A 21,436-nucleotide genomic window follows, 5' to 3' on the forward strand; every position below is an offset into this window, starting at 1 on the left:
AATTTATACAATATGTACCAGTCATATTTTAAGCTTGTATGAAGTGAAAAAAAATACAAATTCACTAGAATGAAAGATTTTGTCTGGTCTATAGATCATACTACCTGCAGTTTTTATACTGTGGTGAAACCTTTATGGATAACCTATCTTCTGAAGCAAAACAAGCACATGTACATGGACATAGGTTAGTACCTGGTGCACACAGTCTTCTATGTTAGAATACAATAGTTAGTATGTAGAATCTTTGCACTGCTGGAAGCCTATTTTCTGCAGTGCTCAAAAGCTTGTGTAGAACCAAATGAACACGAGTCGTCAGCTACAACCTGCACGCAGAGTTACTCTACAACACAAAGATTCATAACATATTAATACCTCTATCCACTGATTATGCTTTAGGAGCACATCCGTTTTCTAAACACTTGCACCCAGTACCTCGACACAGGCTGTACAAAATCAGGTAGAAAAGTAATATGGCACACTCACTGGATGATTTAATCAATAATGTCATTTGAGATGTCACAGGGATATCATGAAACTATATTGCTGAACATTTCATGAGCAATGCAATATGTGAGCTTATAAGCAGTGCATGGTGGGGAAGCAACTTATAGTTAGCTCTGCTAACTATAACTTGTGAATTTCTGTGTTTTTTTTCTTTTTTTTTAGTTTAGGGCATTACTGCGGTCACTGACTTATTAATCTAACCATAACTTTACCTTAACCTTTGTTTTTTTTAATTAACTTCCAGGGTTTTTTTCAACAGAAAGAAATATTTTATTACCATACGCAAAGCCAATCTCCACTGTGCAGGACCTTTTGCGCGGGGTTGGCCACAGGGCCTCTTGTTTTCTAAAGGGGAGGGGGAGCTACGTGGCCCCCCCATCCTGAGCCTTATTAGGGCCTGGGAACCCCATCCCACAGGGTAGTTTATTTAATTAAAGTGGAAGGGGGCAGCATAGCCCCCCCCTGCAAGCATTATTAGTCCCTGGGGCCCCCATGCACTGTCCTTGCCACCTTTGGTCATGGGTCCAATGAAGGTGGAAGCAGATGTTAACCCAAACTCTGGTTTCTGCTCCCTGAACTTCACCTAGCCTATTGGCAGCAAACTGGAGGCTGTACCGTGCCTAAGAGGCTCAGTGCAAATGACCTAATAGTAAGCATTGCATCCACCCACTACCTAGTGCATCGGTAATTCGATGGTGGGGGAGATCTCAGAATACAAGATAATGAGAAATGTGCCATGTCTGTCCTGTCTGTTTCACAATAATGTGAAAGTTCCCACTTGACCTGTGTACCTTCAATATTGTCTCTCAGTGCCCTATGTCTCAACCAACAGCTACTTCAAATACTACACCATGAAATAGAATTTATGTTTTTATTTCATGTTATTAAATTTTATCTTATCTTATTTATCAACATCATTTATAGTTGTATTTACCCATACAAATGAGTTTTTTTAGTAAAACACGTTTCACATTTTTTATCAAAAATACATATATACAAAAATTGAAACACAATATATTGCACACTAATATATACATACTTTACATCATAGTGTTTACTCTGTATACCCACAGATCTCAAATCACTCTCCACTTCAAACACCACATGAACACATTCACAATACAACCTCTCATTCGTACCCCAGCCTGATCTTTATAATATGTTCGGGAAGGTTCTCCAATCTCTTTTGTTGTTGTGGACTCGGGTTTTCCAAACCGTCAACGTACGTTTCGTGGTATCAGATATAAAAAAAAAATCACCTTCATCAGAACCGCACGCTATACACCATAACATAAGGCGAAACAATATGGGGTAATCTGAAAAATAACATTAACCTCAGTAACTGACGTGGTCAAGACATTTTAAGACACAAAAGTACTATTGAATAAATTAGCAAAATCTTATATAGGGTTTTCCATTGTCAAATACTACACACCGAAAAGGGTGTAGTAGGCACAAGGGCCATAAGAGCACATTCTCATGATGGTCTATTTAGGACACTAATCGAACAGTGAGTATATAAACCTGATTTTCATAGGATGTATAGTATTTGACAATAGAAAACCGGGTATAAGATTTTGCTGATTTATTCAATAGTAATTTTAAATCTTAAAATGTCTTGACAACAGTAGTTAATGGTGTTCATCTTATTTTTAAGATTACGCCATATTGTTTTGCCAGATGTTACAGTGTATAGCGTGTGGTCCTGATGAAGGTGATTTTTTATGTCTATGTCTGATATCACCGAAAAGTATGTTGCCTGTATGTTTGGAAAACCCCAGTCCACAACAACAAAAGAAATTGGAGATTGTTCCAGAACATATTCTAAAGTGTATGTGAGATTAGGCTGTGGGGAACAAATAAGAGGTTGTAGCGTGAATGTGTTTGTGTGGTGTTTAAAGTGGAGAGTGATTTGAAATATGGGGGAATACATAGTAAACACCATGATGTAAAGTATCTATATATTAGAGTGCAATATATTGTGTTTCTATTTTTGTAAATATATATTTTTGATAAAAGAAAGTGAAACTTTTTTACTAAATATCTACATTTGTATGGATAAATACAACTATAAATGATGTTGAAAAATGAGATAAGATAAAAATGACTAACAAATTAAATGAAAACATAATTCAATTTCATGGTGTATTTGAAGTAGCTGTTGGTCGAGGCATTGGGCACTGAGAGCTAATATTGAAGGTACACAGGTCAAGTGGGAGCTTTCGCATTTGTTTGTCTACATTTCTTCCCCTCTTCCCAGACCTAGAAGAAATCTCCGGGGGGTACCTTTTTTCTATTTTGCGTCCTGTCTGATTCCACACCAATTCCTGATGTTTGGCTTCTTCAGGTAGGGTGGAAATGATCACACTCGTTATTCTTACACGCGTGATACTCAATGGAGTTGGTAAGTAGACCACTTGAAATGATGCCCTAAGAGTCTAGCAGGGAATCAGTTCTGTGATGTCAGGGGATTTGAAAAGGTTATGTGAAAAAACTTGGGTTTTGGTAGATATTTTGGTGAATCAATGTCAATGTTAAAAGTTTGAGGACATATTGTACAAAATGCAATCGTAATTCCAGGCACTACCAAACATTGTGTGTACTGCAGAAATAGTGAATTTTCACTGATAGACACCTCCTGCACAAATGGACCGAAGGAAGGTGCATTCTACAGATGTGCAACTTTTGGCACACATCTTAAAAATGTGAAATACCTCTTATTTTTCTAAACACACTTTGAAGCAGCCACATTTACCAAACAGGAACCATGAGCAAATTTAAACACGATTTGTGTAACTCGATATATATCAAACAAGCCACTTTCAACAACAGCGTTCTAAAAATATGGACTGTATTTGCATATAACGTTACGGATTTAGGTGACATTTGGCAAATATTTATATTATACAGGGTTTCTAATAAAGGGAACCTAATGCAATAAAGCTAGGCACTTGACCTTCCACAATTCCACTGTACAACAAGGCGCTCTAAAATTACACATCAAACCCCGCCGCTCTCAATTTTTGGGGGGGGACCTCTGATATTATATAAATTATCCCCTCTGCAACTCGCCACAGACACACACACACAGAGCTAGGCTGTACTGCTTTGCCCTCTGTGAAAACTTTGAAACGCTGCCTTTTCGACAGTGATTGCATTATTTATGAATAAGTCTCTATTCGCTCAAATATCAAGCTTGGTAAATTTACCTTTTACCTTTCTCTTTTTTACTGTGTACTTCTGTATTTAAAGTACTCTGTCCCCAGAGAAATGGTTTGCACTTAAAAAAAAGTTAAAATAAATAGAATTATACTTGCAAACTTTATTCGCTCATCATTCCCTCTATTAAGAGACCCTCACTCAATGACCTACTTCTCTTGAGAGTCCTCCTCTGAGCTTGGCTGACTCACTCATCGGATGAGCATCACCACGTGGGCTGGGGAGATCCCAGAATATTTCATCTGCCCCACCACGCAGCGGTGAAGGCAATAATTAACATGGCAAACCTACACACAGGATCTTCACTCAAAAGCCGCCATTGTACAGACGTCAGAATTGGAAATGGGGCCGTTCATCTGCACAATGGAGCAACTGCACAAACAATCCAGAACAAAGCTAGATCCAGAAACCGAGGCAAAAATAGTCCATTCTTTGACAGGGAGCACTTGTGCATCAGTGTGTGCGCGTTACAGAAAAATAAGGTATTATTACTCTAAGAAATAGGGCATGCACAGAAATAGAAGCTAGGACAGTTTTACAACAGTAGATGCTTATTAATTAGTTCCAAGTGATAATGCAGTTAATTGAAAGCCCTCTTATGAGCACATAAATTCTTCGCTCAGCAACGCGGAGTCCATGTGCATCTGCGCAACGCAAGGGCTATAACACCAGCGGGCATTAAGTAAATCTGTCCTCAGAGGCCAACACACTTTTACTGGGTTTCTGTAGCATTTTGAGTTGCTTTTTACCACTCTCTTAGCCTGCTTTTCTGCCTCTCCTGGAAGTAGTACCTAAGATGACAGTGCGAAGCACTTAATTCTGGTTCAGTCCTTTGGGAGAGGTTGGGGCTCTTTTTGATTCCCCATGACCTGAGCCACGACCTAATCCTGACATTTGAGCTCTACAGCATCATGTCCCATGGCAATGCTCCATAGTCTTCTTTGTGCAGAGTGTGGTTTTTCACCAGCATCTTGACCCTGTCCGAGCTACTCTCTAGCTCCTCTTCCTGTAAGCAGTGCATGAGTCGCTGTGCACTGGGCCTGGATGCGGTTGCGGTTGTATGCAATTTTTTTGGATTCAATTTTTTCGGAGGAGGGGATGGTAAGGAGGTGGGGGTTAGGTCAGTGCTTTTTGACAGGGTTATTAATTTGGATTTATATAGGTTATACTAACAAAATTACTTGGGATACTTTTAAATTGCATCCCAAAACCCCCAAAGCCCTCGCCATTCCTTAGACCATCCCTATGCTTTAAATCTAAAAACTCTTCACCACCCTAAACTACACCCACCTGACCCCTAAAATTCTCACACCACCCCAAACTTCACCCATCCCTGAACCTTAACACCATCCTAAACTCCACCCATCCTTGACACTTAAAACCCCTCACCCCCCCTAAACTCTCACAGTGCTGACCAGCTATAATGCCCTTGCCACCCTAAACTCCACCCATCCCATACCACAGATCTGTACTTTCCTGTTTTAAGCCAGGGTCGGGTCCAATGGCAACCATCTGATGTTGGTGGATTCCAACTAATGGCAAGTCCGAAATAAAAGCAAGAAATTAAGAGTGAGACAAGCAAAAAATCTGCGGAAACAGTGGCACACCCCGCAGAGCCTACCACTGTCTGCCTCAAGTTAGTCATGACCTTTGCTTGGAGATCACCATTTTGTGAGATGGTCAGCATAGGGTAGACTTGCACGTCCAGGAGTATTTGCTGAATCTGACAGAGCCCAGGGCTTCAGACTGGATGAAGGAACACTGGCGAGCAGGGGTGGATGCAGGGGCGAGCAGGATAGGTGGAGATCCATATTTTGCCTTATGAATAGACTGGGGCAGTGTTAGCATTCGGACAAGTGTTAGTCGGGGTCAGATGCTGCAATGGTCTTCATTTCAGTCTAGAGTTGCTGGACACTTAGGCAAGGAGGTTGACGTTAAGCCTCTGGGTCAAGCACTCAGTGATCAGCCAGAGAACTTTGTATTTGCATGATACATTAAGCAGTGGTGGGGTTTTTAGAAGTAGCAACGTTGTGTACTATTTAAGAAGTGTGCATGTCACAGTATCCAAGGTAAGCAGCTTTGTCTTGCGCAGCTTAAAGTCTCCTCTTGAAAGTACATAGAACAGATCCATGACTGACCAGTGACGCAAATGGAGTATAACTGCACACAGCTTCACCTTTTACAACACCCTTACAGTGAATCACTTTGTACTAAATGTGCAACAATATCATTTTGTTACCTATAGTATAGGGAATGGGAGTGAAGGTTCCTCCTCATATTCATTTGGTATAGGGGTCACCACATTTTCAAATGCAGTTAACTTGGGTGAGGCTCTGGTAAAGCAAATAAGGTATTACTGATGCATCCGTCTCCATTTGTTCTAGTGTGGTTCTATGTGGTGATCTATCATCAAACTCACAAAAGTATATCTTGTATATTAGCTCCTTCAATGCTCATGACGAGCTCAGCTCATCATGAGCCACGGTGCTCGTGTGCTCATGACGAGCTGAGCTCGTCATGACCGTTAGAACGCTCGCATGCTGGGCTAATTCCCCTGCTGTGCGAGCGTTCTATGAAAACGGGTGTGGTCATGACGAGCTCAGGTCGTCATGAGCACACGAGCACTGTGCTGCATGACGAGCTGAGCTCGCCATGAGCACGGGGGCGCTGTGCGCACCCCCCTCCCCCCAGCACAGTGGAGGAATGTGCCCAGCAGCGAAGGTGTTAAGGAGAAGGCACCGTATACACATAAAATCCTGTATGTATAAGTGTGTGTGTATAATATGTTGTATAGCTGTTGGAAGAGAGCTTCTTTAGGAAGAGTACCCTTGCGCACCCGAGAAGGACATGCTTTATCATTGGATTCCCTCCTCACACCAGGACTACAGGGCCCCTGGTTTGGGCTACAACTATCCAACGGGGAGGAGCTGAGGTGTTTTGAAATTGAGCGGTGTTAGAGGGTCAGAGTGCAACGAAAATTATTACTAAAACTGTCTCCAGAGAGCCAAATCAACTTTATTCAGTGGTGTTCTGGGACAGGGTTTAAAGGAGTGTCCTCAGGGATTTGATCAAATATAGCCTTGTAGATGGTCAACATGTTTCTGCCCGTGGTTGACCCTAAAGGGGTTCTGGGGCATTCATAGGGACCTGGAAAATGAGTCGCTCTACTCAAAAGAATTTAGTAGTAATTCAAGATATACTGGCCACAAAAAGGTCGGCCTGATAGGGAAGGTGATGGATCGTATGTACTCTGGGCCCAATGTCTTTCTACAGTGAGAATACGAGGGACCACTCTCAAGCCACTGGGTTCACCCCTACTGCAAAGCTGCAAATGTCAGGGCGGGAGCTGAGGAACATCCTGGCGATAATCTATGTGGTGGACAGCCTGGATGGGATTTTGCTAGTTGAAGTTAATGCATGTGTTAGGTATCGATGTAGAGTAGTAAGGACACATTAACTAAGGTTTTGTGGTCATTCCTTCCTTGCATCGACTGAGTTTCCTGTTTATTGCTGTTGACTGGGAAGAGAGGGTGAGACTTAAAACATTTGAAGAACATGATGTGTGAGACTTGCACAGATATGTCTTCCCACAGTCTGATTTGTTTTGTCCTCCAACTTACAGATTTACATGCAACGGTTGGGAATGAGATAGTGGAGAAGTCCTACTCAGAAAAAATCAGATAACGGAGGAACATTTTCCAGACAACTGTATTTATGTTTTCTAAGATGATTATAAGAGCTCTGTGAGGAGGTGGGCTAGATTTCTATTAAATTAACTCATCTGTGAATAAGTTTCATTTGAATCTCTGCAGGGTAACAAACACGTTGCTTTGGCAGAATGTGTGGCATAGTATGTCTTTTTAATCAGGATGGTGTACATCTTTCAGAATAGGGAGGAATAGAATAGGTGTTGGACTTGCCCTTTCTGCAGGGTCATCCCCAGACCTTTTGCATTCCTTCTCCTATTTTTTGTTGAATTTGTTTTAGTTTTTTTGCTTTATGACTCTGTGCACATTACCACTGCTAACCAGTGCTAAAGCGCTTTTGCTCACCCCTCTAAACATGGTAACATTGGTTAATATACAACTGGCATATTTAATTTACTTGCAAGTCCCTAGTAAAATTACACTACATGTGCCCAGTGCCTGTAAATTAAATGCTACTTGTGGCCCTGCAGCACTGATTGGGTCCATGTGCACTGAGACGTTGCCACTCATACCGCAAATCAGCGCAAAACTTCAGACTCTTCGCAAATCAGCATCACCCGTTCACAGGGACTGCCACCGCGAAGCTCCGGCAACGCCCACCCGCAATGCCAGCCGACTCCTCAGGAATGGCTGGCAGCATCCCGCAATGCTCTCCCTGTTCTTCATGGTTATCTCCAATGCGAGCGGAACTCTTGGCATGAACTTGAGATGCTAAAACTTCAGCGGGCCTAACCTGATGAACTGTAGCTGACCTGCGCACCATTGTGGTCTGCCAGAAAGTGGGACGTTGACCCGGTTCAACGGGCAGAGATATTCCTGGTGTGCGTTTTATGCTTTTTTGGCACCATTTTACACTTTAATCTTTAAAAATTAATAACTCCTGCTCTACTGATTGTAATTTTTTTTGTTTTGGTATTGTTTTGTTTTTGTAATGTGGTGTGAGATCTTATTGTGTAGTGTTTTCACTTTTTGAAGTGTTCTACGAATAATCTACACATTGCTTCTAAGTTAAGCCTGACTGCTCTACACCAAGCTACCAGAGAGTGAGCATAAGTTGATTTAGGAGTGACTTGTACTTCACCCAGACAAGAATTGTGGTTGCTGCTTGACCAGTGCTCACACCCCAGTCAACCAACAACCCAATTTCTCATATGGGTTTCCAGCATTTGTGCTGGGATATGCTGCATCAAAACTATATTTACCCACCACAGTTAAAAGTGGAAGTTGCGGTGAATTTAATGTTGTCACTTGGAGCTTGCACCAGTCGCTCACTTAGGCTTTGGTTACGAGTTCCCCCAAAGGGTGGAGACGACCAAATAGCACAATTGTTTACATGCTGCTCAGTGTTAATTGGCCTTATCATGGCCCCTATTTATTGCAATCATAATACAAATGTAGGCAATTAACAATTCTTAAAACTATCAACAAAAGGCAATAACACGTTTGAAGATTTATGTACACTGGTGGTTTTTGTATGCTGTTATTTCAAAGTTCATAAATTAGTACTGTCGTAATGCAGATGATTTTATGAGAAGATGTACTTTGAATATCCTCTGCAACACACACGGTCTTCAACAGCAAGGGATAATCTTTAAAAGTAAATCAAATAAAATACTATCAGAAGAGTGTGATTTAGACTGGCACCCTCGCTAATCACTCCACATTACGATAAAAAGTGGATAGGTAATACTTATTTCTCGGTTCATGCTGTTAAACTCTGGAATTTACTTGCGGCAAGGATAAGAACCATTGGCAACCACCTGGCCCTTCCCTAAACTAGAAAATTACAAAAAACAATTTGATGGACAGAATGTAGATCAATGTCTTACATTCACCCCAGTACAAGGATCTGGGCCTAAATCCATCGTTTTTTGCACTCCACACCACCCTGGGTTAGATAATGGCTTTATGCAAATCAGCTCTGACCCTGTGCCCCATGGGAACAGTCCAGTCCGAACTACACAGCCATATCTTTCCCAGACCGGAATCAAGCATCCGAGGACCGGACCGGTTTCGAGGTAACACCTCTCATCAGCCCGGCTAGCTTGACTCCAGTGGTGTGGAGGCTCTGGGACCCACGTCTGAGCTACCCCAGTACACTCAGGGAGAAAATTACAAAAAACAATTTGATGGACAGAATGTAGATCAATGTCTTACATTCACCCCAGTACAAGGATCTGGGCCTAAATCCATCGTTTTTTGCACTCCACACCACCCTGGGTTAGATAATGGCTTTATGCAAATCAGCTCTGACCCTGTGCCCCATGGGAACAGTCCAGTCCGAACTACACAGCCATATCTTTCCCAGACCGGAATCAAGCATCCGAGGACCGGACCGGTTTCGAGGTAACACCTCTCATCAGCCCGGCTAGCTTGACTCCAGTGGTGTGGAGGCTCTGGGACCCACGTCTGAGCTACCCCAGTACACTCAGGGAGAAAATTACAAAAAACAATTTGATGGACAGAATGTAGATCAATGTCTTACATTCACCCCAGTACAAGGATCTGGGCCTAAATCCATAGTTTTTTGCACTCCACACCACCCTGGGTTAGATAATGGCTTTATGCAAATCAGCTCTGACCCTGTGCCCCATGGGAACAGTCCAGTCCGAACTACACAGCCATATCTTTCCCAGACCGGAATCAAGCATCCGAGGACCGGACCGGTTTCGAGGTAACACCTCTCATCAGCCCGGCTAGCTTGACTCCAGTGGTGTGGAGGCTCTGGGACCCACGTCTGAGCTACCCCAGTACACTCAGGGAGAAAATTACAAAAAACAATTTGATGGACAGAATGTAGATCAATGTCTTACATTCACCCCAGTACAAGGATCTGGGCCTAAATCCATCGTTTTTTGCACTCCACACCACCCTGGGTTAGATAATGGCTTTATGCAAATCAGCTCTGACCCTGTGCCCCATGGGAACAGTCCAGTCCGAACTACACAGCCATATCTTTCCCAGACCGGAATCAAGCATCCGAGGACCGGACCGGTTTCGAGGTAACACCTCTCATCAGCCCGGCTAGCTTGACTCCAGTGGTGTGGAGTGCAAAACAACGATGGATTTGGGCCCAGATCTTCGGACTGGGGTGAGTGTGTGACATTGATCCACATTCGGTCCATCACCTGTTTTGTTTGCACCTTCCCTAAACTAGGCATGAGAATCAGACGGGACCATGACGCATCTAGTCAGGGGCGTAAAACAGGCCCCCGCAGCCCCTGCGGGGGGGCCGCGCTCCAGGGGCCCCCTCACTCAGTCTCACTCTCAGGGGAGCCATCAAGTAACTTGCAAGCCTCAAGTCTGTGCGCCCATGCGCACCATTTAATTCATGATTTAAGTTCAATCATGAATTAAATGGTGCACATGGCGGCAGCCTCCCGCCCTCCCCATATATTAAATGGTGCGCGCCAGCAACAGCGCCCTCTTCATTATTTAAACAGTGCCGTTTTGATACCACGGCCTCTGGGTGGTGCGCACGCGCACACCCGGGCGGGGCCACAACGGACTTTCACTTTTTGCCGCGTGACGTGAACCAGAAGCCCAAACACACGCGTGCGGTACGGCAGTGTGGAGGTGGACCATCTAAGCGAAGTACTGACCACTTCGGGGATCAAGTAGTCAGTAAGTGCGGTGCCGGAGCAGCTCCTCACACCTCCACACTCTAGAACAGACAGCTTTAGTATTCTACAACCCCAACAATTGGTGTGCTGTGAAGGGGCCCCCTAAAAAGAGAAACTCTGCCCCCCCCTCCCCGACTTAAGTATTATTTGTTGTTTACATAATAAAGCAATTTCCACACAGTAAACTTCGCTGCCTCCTGGTGCCTGACTGAAGTCACATCTTCACAACAAAAAGTGATGGATGGATGGAATTGTTTAAGCCAAGGCTTTTTACCCACTAGGAATATCTCATTGTAGTAAACTCTTCTTTGCAGGCAGCGAAGGGATCAAACTGGGTAAACATTCATTTTGGCCCTTTCTTAGGTACAAGTCCTCAGTTCTGATGCACACCTGCACCTCGGGGCTATCGAGGAGAGCTGGTTGGTTGTCGTAGTTTTGCCAGCAGGTGTGACGGGGAAAGTCTCCGAGAGGAGTGTTGCAAACTTTCGCCAGTCTGCCTACTGTGGCACTGGTATATAGCGGGTACATGAAAGGGCAAACACCACTGTGCTCCATGAGAGAGACTTAGGATATTGAGGTCACATCAGTGTAATGCACATTCGAGCAGGAGGAACCAAATGTGACCTGACCCAAGCCCACTGCCTGCGGCGCCGCATCAGCAGCTGCTGTGAGGAGGAGTTTGCATGCTGCATTTCAAGTGCCTGAGAGAGTTAGCGCAGGTAAAGTGTATTTTGTATTTATCCTTACCTAAGTAAACATTGTTTGTGCCACAAATTATGTGATAATTACTTATAGCACTAGTAAGGCTATGCAACTTACTCTTTTATTTGTGTGACTTTTTGTGAAATAAATCACAGCCTGCGGCCAGGCTGTGACCCCTTGGTTGTGAGTGTGCCTTTCCTGCCCTTCCATTTCAAGTGCTTTGCTGAAGTTCTAAGATCTTCTTAGTGTTTCTTGTTACTCAATTGGGTGTATTTTCTGATATTTATATGTTTCCCTGGTCTTCATTCCTTTATTCTGCTTGTGACAAAGTGTCACTCATAGACGTTGTAATGTCACTCATAATGACACTAAAATTATGAGCATGTCACACATAGCGATTTGAAACCTCGGCAGCTATAATGGTGGGTGGGTGCGCGTGCACAGTTGTCTCCGCGTCTGCGCAAGTCTAGGGTGGGTCTGGTGACCAATTCAATTGAATTTGTCATGCAATTAAAGTGCGCATGACTTATGAGGTGGGGCATCCCAGGCCCCAGCCACGACAGAGAAGGACCGTCCGACACTCACGGGCGTTAATAATTAAAATTATTACTAGAGCCCCTGCCTGCCTGGCTAGCCTTGCCCTGCCCCTGCCCTGTCTCGCGCCTGCCTCTGAAGCTGCAGGCCAGGCCTCAGCCCTTCAGGTGAGTCAGTCTGTTCGAGTTCTAGGTGCTTCCATTATCTTTGTTTTGCACTATTCACTTTGGTCTGGGAGATTTAATAATGTTTCTTACCTTGCTGGGTTTTTCCCCTTGTCATGCAGCCTTATATTTCTTGTTTCCCTCAGTGTTGGGTTTTTGGTCCTGTTCTCTGAGCGTTCAAGTGCCTTTGCAGCAGATTACTTTCTGCCAACTTAGATTGATTTCCAGAATTGCCCATAGAGAAATTTTGAGCTGGGATTTAGGGAGAGTGGATTAACAAACTAGGCCTTGTTGAATTGCCTGCCTTATTTTTGTTTCTCTAAAGTTCTTCTGTTGGGTTAATTGTAAACACAACAGTTAAGCATGTTTGTTTCTGTTCCAACCTCCCCCCCAACGTTCCATTTTATTTTGCTCATCTTACCACCAGAGATCTCCTGGTTATCCGCAGTGAAATAGTGGAGTTCTGATTGGAGGGGCTCTTGACGGTGAGCCAGAAAAGCATTCAAATAGTCCATTCTTTTCATCTCCATTGAATAACCTACTGATTGTGACAAGCAGACGATTGCTGCATTAGTAGTGACTACGTGTTGGGTCTACTAGCTACACCGACTGATAAAAATAAATAAATCCTATTTTAAAATTAAGAGACAGAGTTCAACATTTGCTTTGTGTGTTGTCTTAAATTACCCATGAGCATTGCTCAAAGCCTTCACCAATGCTGTAATAGTGAACGCTGACCACTACTGTTGCTGTGTATTTGCGTGGTAGTGTTTGGGTGTCATACTCTCTGATCACCTGTCGAGCATAGAAAAAGAAATCCCTGCCATTATATGGTGGATCATTTAAAGTAAAACGTCTTCAAGTAGTGAATCAATGTTTACGATGTATCTGTAGTTTAGCTGAGTAAATCCCTCTACTGCCTCTGAGCAACTAGTGGGGAGTCAGGTCTGTTGACTACAAAGCAGCTTTCCAGCCAAATCTCATCTGGTTGTACCTGTGGGTGAATCGAATAATCGGGGAGCTTATTGATATGAACTGTAAGCAGGATCTATGTCATTCCTGTCTGTAATACATTGCAGCTTATTTTTTTAGGGCATCAGTCTAAACTCCACTTGAATAGAACCTGAAAGTACACTTATAATAACACTAATATAAAAACAAATTTGGCCTTTGTTAAAATCAGTTAATCAAGCCGAAATATTAATAGTTCTTCAAGCAGATTACTTGAACAAAGTGCTGAGGGTAATGGAACCCTGTGTGGATTGGCTCACTGAGCATTAGCATCTAGTTTATACTTGGTCCTGGTATTCCCCCTTTGCAAAGGTTCATGCTAGAATTCGACCTGATAAAAATAAGCAGTTGGAAATAAAAGTGAGTTCAGTTTTTCTCTTCATCCTACACACGCTTTCAGAACTTACGAGATTTGTTGGTGCAGATTCTTTAATGTTTTTTTATAAGGATTATGGAATAAGAACACTAAATGGTATGTGGCTTTGTACAGAGCACGATAATATGCATTTTGGCATTTTAAATCTGCAGGTGATCTGGAGGTTAAGCAGAAAATAATTTCTGGGGTTATGGAAGGTTGATATTTAATTACTTTAGAACCATATTTTGCAGCAAGTAACCAGTGCATACCTTCTCTTCTGGGAGTGGGCTGTGATATTGCCCTCTTGTGAGGTGGTTCTTGCAGGTTTATCTGCTTAGGGATGTAACTGCACTTTTATAATTATACTGTATACAGTTTTGCTCTTTATCCTGTGCTCCACAGTATTCGCATTTTAACTTCCTGCAAGTGATTTTTTTAAATCCCTGTATCTTAGAGGGAACTGTGCCTAAGGGGCTCTTCAGTCCGGATGGCAGTGTGTAACTGAAATTACAGCTGCTTGACTTACCTGTTATAACGTGTGCACATACCTGTAAGGGTGTCTTAGTGGTTGTTTTTGGACAAGAGACTTTTTTTTTGAAGAGATGAAAGTTTTAGCGCTGTTGTGAATCTCATTTATGGGATTTTACTGGTTGGATTGATTTTATTTCTTAAATAAACACAGGACTACAAGAATGACCAACCTTCTTCTATAGTGCCGCCGTTATTATCTAGGTTTATGGGATAAAGCTGCAAGTGTATGTCGCTGTCCCCTACTAGAAGAAGTTGTGTTGTCACTGGAAACTGCATCTTTTGAGCCAGATGTTGTCGAATGGATTTTCTTTAATAGATGTTTGACTTGAGGATCATATGAACTCCCTCTCACATCAGGTCCACCTGTTTGCATGCTTGAATTCTTGAAAAACGCCCTTTACTGCTTGACTTGCCACTTGAATTTTGAATGAAGGTTTTTTGTTGATTGTAGCTGGACCTGTGAGCAGCTACTTAAATGAATTCTCATCCCTTTTGTCCACTCTTATGTAGTGCAATTCACTTCACATGAATGTAGAGTGGCGTGATGTCCGTTTCCTGCCACATACAACAGTTGGGCTTCGATCTGCTTTCAGTGCCTGCTGTTTGGCTGGTCATGGCACCACAAGTTGCCCGAGCTCTTAGAGTATTTTGGCATCATCCCACAGATCATTGTCCTGAACAAGAGACTTGTGATGCCTTAGTAAGGGAATACCATTCTGTCCACGATGGAGAAGCTGGTCCGGTGTACCCGAAAAATCCAAAATTATACCGATTACACAGAATAGCAAGTGTCTGGTCTGTGCTTCTCATCCCTCAATAGCGTTGAGGAAGAGTAGCCTGTGTATTACACTTGGAACACTATTCCTTAGGAACTATCCCTCCTTTCTCTTTTGTCCCAAGTAGGGAAACACTAGCTACATTTTACAGCTAGGATATATAGCTCTTTAAATTTAGCTTGTTGGTCATAAATCTGAACAAGGCCCACAGCTCCAGAAATCTCGAGCCCAAATGTCCAGTTCTGAGCTGTCCGCCTGTGTAAAGGTGTTTCCAAGTGATTGGGATACCAGTACCTGGGATACAAAATAAACCCTGGCACCTAAGTAGTCTGTGTAGAGCGATTGGCTACCCCATTTGCTCATGTAGTCCATACTGGTAAAATCTAACCATACGGAGCCTATGTCTCAAGTGTACTGGCACTTTAACTGCAAGATACAGTAATCAACCTCCTTTTCAAAAACTCATTGTGTTTTAATTATGTTGAATGTGTGTCCTAATTTACCATGTCACAACAAAGCCTGCAACTTTTTGATACAAAGAATGGTTGTGCTAGACTTGCCTGGCATCTGCCTTTGGACTCTTTGTATCTGTCCTAAAAGATTGGGTGCGTTGATGCTCTGCATGTAGCAGTGGCGTAACAAAGACCCCCGCAGGCGCTGCAGTGTGTGGAGGCCCCTGAGCTCCAGGGGGCCCTCTCAGCACAGTCCCCTGGCCTGCCCGCTCCTGAGTGGGTCCAGACAGGACCTCAATATGCTTGTAGGGGGGCCCCCTCAACTTTCGTTATGCCACTGTCTAGTCCCTCACAATCAGAATGTAGATATAAATGCTCTATCCCTGCACTGCAAAGAATATGCAACCTGAGCTACTGCTGCCTAATATCAACACATTTACAGGGAATGGAAGCTGCTGAGGACCAATACCTCTATCACGACGGGGAGTGATCCTATTGAGGTGGTAGGGGGATGGGATCAAGCGTGTCAAGTTAAGAATTAGATTGAGATTGATGGTATAGGTGGTACACTTTTTGTTAGTACAGAGAACAAATATCAGGCACAAGTCACCCATAAAGATTGCGGCGAGGCTGAAATATATTCCGAACCATCATGTACTGGCACGAACCGCTTACATCATCATTATTGAGCACTAGCCTGACTGCCCCACTCAGGTAAAGTCATTTATTGCTAAAATGCAATAACATGTTCCTATTAACCACACTGTGGCTTAGCTATAAATAATGATTATCATACTATGTGGACAAGCATGATCCTTGCATGACCTCGGACCAGAGTGCAATAGGGCCACGTCTGACCGCATACGACAATACGAGATCACCTGAATGACCATAGTACGAGCTAAAGCATAAATTCCTCAGAACACATTGCAAGGCAGACTGCAGAGCAAACTGCCTAAAAGTTTTTAGTGGCTAAGTTTATAACTGCACAACAAACTACATGGCAGTCCCTCACAAATCGCATGACAATTGAGTGTTAAATAGCATGACAAATGCAACTTCATATGCATGCTAAATCGCTGCTCTTCGTAAGCATCACATTGAGGAGCGTTCCACCTATACGCAGAGCACATCAGTGCCTTGTCAAGGGCAGAAAGCGCTATACAAATGACACTATACAACTGAATTGTGCCTTTACTGAGGCTCCAAAGTCAACTAGTGCAGGAATATATCAAATGGATTCCACTCAGCTTTTTTTTAAACAACACTGAGCCAAACTTGAGGATGAAAACCGGAAGTTGTCCACACCACAATTTTGCTGAATCTTTTTTCAATGTGTACATTTGCCCATGTATTTTCTCACATCGCTATAATCTTGAGGTTGCTGCTTCCTCTGAGCACACACAGGTAAATAATGTTGTTTATTTCTACAGTCCTGCATCCTCAAAGTGCATGCTATCCCAAAATAGCCTCTTTATCCCTAAAATCTGGCTCTAAAAACTAACTATTACTTAAAACTTCTGTCACTGCTCCTTTTTTCACTCAAATTGCCCTTTCCTTCCTCTGGCAGTCAGTCTCCTACAACCTAACAATATCAAATCTACTCTAGCTCATCAATTAATCACACCAACAATGTGCATGTGTCTGATACCCCAACTTACGATCGCAAATAACTGCTTGCAAAGAAATGGGGTGTGTTATATGGTGTGGTTGTGAGACCTCACCATATAGTACATTTCCAACCCCTTTAGGACCAGTCAGGTTTCCTTTCTTAAACCTTAGCTCAGCACTGGATATTGGTGGCTTCAAGCAGTCAGGCTTCAACAAAGCAACAAGTGTAAAAAATGTAAACAGCACCAAAACAATTGAAGAAGAAACACGACTCAAAACACCTGACACCAATTAATTAAAATAGATTATATTTTGGAACTTATGGACATCAAAACTAAAAAGATCCACTGGTAGGTTCTGTAGAAATAGATTTTTAAAGAAACACTAAATCAAGACTTTTCACTCAACAGCGAACAAGATTGGCAAAAATCACTGAATTCGACACTTAGAAACATTTTCAACAAAAAGTTACTTCAAGAATGAATGCAATGGTTAGACATTCTTTGAGTGACCAAAACCAGCAGACAGGCTGTCAAGGGGACCAACAAGGTCCAAAGGAATAGTTATCTGCACACAAAAGCAGTCTCTAGCGCAGAACCAGCGATAGTGGGCAGTTGCCACAAACTTCTATGGAGAGGTCCTGATGCAAGAGATACAGGATACTTAAGATGCTCAAGGATGTTAAGATGCTGTGCAGTCGACAGAGGACTTCCTGGGGCTACTCCTTGGTCTACAGTCTCAGTGAGGCAACTGTGGCAATGGGCCGATGTCCCTTGAAGTCCTCTTGGGTTTAGCAAAAGTCCAGATGCCACTGGACTACTGGTCACCCGGCACAACAAAGTCATCTAGTCCATTCCTTTGGCAAAAACTCTCCTTCTGGGTGACGAACTACACTCCGACAACTTTCCTAGGTCCAGCAGACTCGATCAAACTTTTGAGTGCTGGGAATCGGTCTTCCATGCTGTGTGAGGGCAAGGAGCGACGATCCGGTGGAATGTATGACGGAATTCTGCATGCGTTTTTCATGCATGCCTTAGGAAAACGACATTTGAACTAATGCATCTATAGCACGCATTTGTCCTGCGCACAAGTCATTTTAACGACTTGCCTTAGGGGGGTGCTGGATATTGGAATAGTTTAATTAACTATTTAAACTCCAGTCTGCGCAACAGTAGGGAAGGTGTTGACTTTAATTTCAACACTACTCCACCATTGCGCCACCCTAAAGCAAGTTTTTGTAACAACTTGCGTGCAGATCGAATGCATGATAAAGAAGCATTTGTTCTGTTGCCGGTGCTGTGAAGGCACAGCTTGATTCCGGCTTCATCATAAAGGGCGTTTCCCCATCCAGGGATCTGGGCTTCTAACTCACCAGGCAGACTTCCTCAGCTTTTGAAGCACTGTGGTGCAAACAGGACAGGAAGTACACCAACAGATTCTTGGAGTCTTTCTTTTTGGCTGGGGCCTGGGAATGTCTTCTCGTCAAGCAGGACACTGCAGGCACAGTCCTTTCCTTGGTTAGCCCAAGGAGCAGCAGGTGCAGTCCAACTTCGGTGCAGTTTCACTTTGCCAGGTCCAAGGTCAGCAGGGCAGTCCTTCAGTCCTCTTCTCCAATCCAACTGAGATCTGAGTACTGGGTGCCAGGGGTGCACCTTTTAAGCCTAGAAAGTGCACATAGGGGAGATTGCAGTCCCTGATCAATGGTAAACTTGGTTCCCTCCCGCCCGATGACAACTTCCTGTGAAGTGTGCCATTTAGCTATCCCAAAGTTCTCTATCCTGTCCATGCCCCACTCTTTTCAACATATACATAACACCGCCCCACTCTTTCAACATATACATAACACTGCTCACCAACATCATACGATCACAAGTCACCACCGTCATCTCCTACGCTGATGACACTCAACTCATCCTCTCCCTGATGGACAAGACAAAAACCACCAGAACCAACTTCACCAACTGCCTGACCATGGTAGCAGACTGCCTGCAAACAAACTGCCTGAAGCTCAGCTCCGACAAGACAGAAGTACTGGTCTTTGGAAACAAGCCCTCCCCAGAGGATTCCACCAGGAAGCTAGGACCAACACCCACAGACTACGCCAGAACTCTAGGGATTATCCTAGATGACAAGCTCAACATGACTGTTCATGCCAACACAATGTGTACCTCTTGCTTCCACATCCTACACATGCTCCAAAGGATCTTCAAATGGTTGCCTCAGAACACCAGACGGACCACCACACAATAACTGATCACCAGCAGGCTGGACTACAGCAACACTCACTACGCCAAAATCTCCAAACAACTTTTACACAGACTCAAGACCATTCAGAACGCAGTTGCAAGACTCATATTCAACCTCCTCCACCAAACTCCCATCCCACCGTACCTCAGGAAGCTTCATTTGCTGTCCATTCACAAGAGCAACCAAATCAAACTTCTCACGCACACATAAAAAGCCCTACACAACACAGGACTAGGATACCTGAAAAGTCGTGTATACTTTCACCAACCCACCAGATACCTACTCTCTGCCTCACTCTCACTAGCACACACACCCTACATACGCAAAAGTAAAACTGGAGGTTGCTCATTCTTATACATCGCACCCATGATATGGAACTAAATCCCTCAACACACCAGAGGCTCCTTTTCACTTATTGAGTTGGGGAAGAAGCTGAGGACCTGGCTCTTCATACAAGCACCTTGCCCAAGCGCCTGGAGACCTCGGGTGATTAGTGTGCTATACAAATCAACATACCATAACATAACTCAAGATGGCTGAACCTTTCTCTTGGTGTGTGGAGGTCAGTAGCCCGCCCTAGAAGTGTGACTACCTGGGGCCTACATGCCCAGTGAAAACTCTGGTCAGTGTTTCCCCCTTTTGTCCCAGACGCCAACCTGTCTACATAGACAGAGGAGCAGACTGTCTCGAGCATGTTCGCCATTGGCCTTTAAAAAGCGGCTTCCCCTTTGAAGCTCACCTTTTGGGCTAATACCCTTTGTGGATTCTTTCCAGAAAAAGGTAACATCTGCAGCAGTAGACCTTTATTGTTACCTGTTCTGGGACCTATTTATACATCTCCCTAGACAGGCAGAAGGTGCTCTTGTGGACAGCTTCTTCAAATGGACACAGACAAACTGGGGCAACTGTATGGCAACTTTCTAGAATTTGCATGTAGCAGCAAGTTACATTAATTCCGACTTGGCCATCATGTTGGGCTTAATGTAACAAGTTGTTTGATACTTGGAAGTACCAACTTTGAAAGCCCCATTCAGGAGTTAGCACAGCTGAGTTGTCAGTGTGTAACCCTGTGTTAGTCAATGGGGCTACTAGCCTCTCTCCTAGTAAAAATGCGAGACACGGCCTGGCGGCCGTGAAGTGTGAAGCGGGGGGCGGGGGACTGGATGCCTTTGAAGTGAGGCTCGGGAGCAAATGGTAAAAAGCGTGTGCATGTGTACATGCACTCGACGTAATCCGTGCGATGGTTTCAGACCTTGAATGAGCCTCTATACTCTCGTCTATTAACCCTTGCGGGGTTAGTAGGCGAGACCTAAAAACGACAAATGCAAGGTTTACTGTTAGAACATGTAAGACACATGCTCTGCTTTTTAACATCATGCGGACGCACTAGGCCTGCCAGAGGGGTGACTGATACACATTTTAAAAAAAGGCTTGGGGCTAGCCATGGTTTTAAATGGCAAAGTCGAGTTAGCAGTTTTCAAACTGCTCTACCAGTCTGCACTGGCAGGCTCGGAGACACATTTTTCCTTGCCCCACTCAGGGTGGCACAACAAGTCCTGGGAGGACACTAACTAACAGGCACTGTGTATCCCTTTCACCGATATCTAGGGACTTCTAAGTAAGTTACGGTAAGCATATTAGGTACAGGCAATTTATCATTACATTTTTAAGGGTCAAGAGCGCTGGCACTGAGATCTGGTTAGCAGGCCTCACTTGCACTCTCAAAGTCGAACAACCAGCAGCATCAGTCAAAAACTTTGCAGGAGATCACGATAAACAAGCATTTACAATGCAATGGTTTTGCTTTTGTTAAAGTTAGAGCTATTGGCATTGCTCTTGACATTATTTTTATTTATGTGTTTTTTAAAACGTAATAAATGGCATTGTCATTTACAATGCAACTAGCTTTATCTCTCGCAAATGACACACACAAACACACACAGAGAGCCCCCCCACACACACAGAGCCCCCCCCACACACACCCACAGAGCCCCCCA

At 43.7% G+C, this 21,436-nt stretch overlaps 1 protein-coding gene across 1 annotated transcript in view; it reads right to left on the reverse strand.

The window, feature by feature from the left end:
- The window catches only part of CEP128 (centrosomal protein 128), a 757,252-nt gene that overhangs the window by 469,968 nt on the left and 265,848 nt on the right, over positions 1-21,436 (reverse strand). The gene's annotated exons all lie outside the window — the stretch shown is intronic.

The sequence above is a fragment of the Lissotriton vulgaris genome, chromosome 9 (genome assembly GCF_964263255.1).
Source record: "Lissotriton vulgaris chromosome 9, aLisVul1.2, whole genome shotgun sequence".
In the NCBI taxonomy this organism is placed as follows: domain Eukaryota; kingdom Metazoa; phylum Chordata; class Amphibia; order Caudata; family Salamandridae; genus Lissotriton; species Lissotriton vulgaris.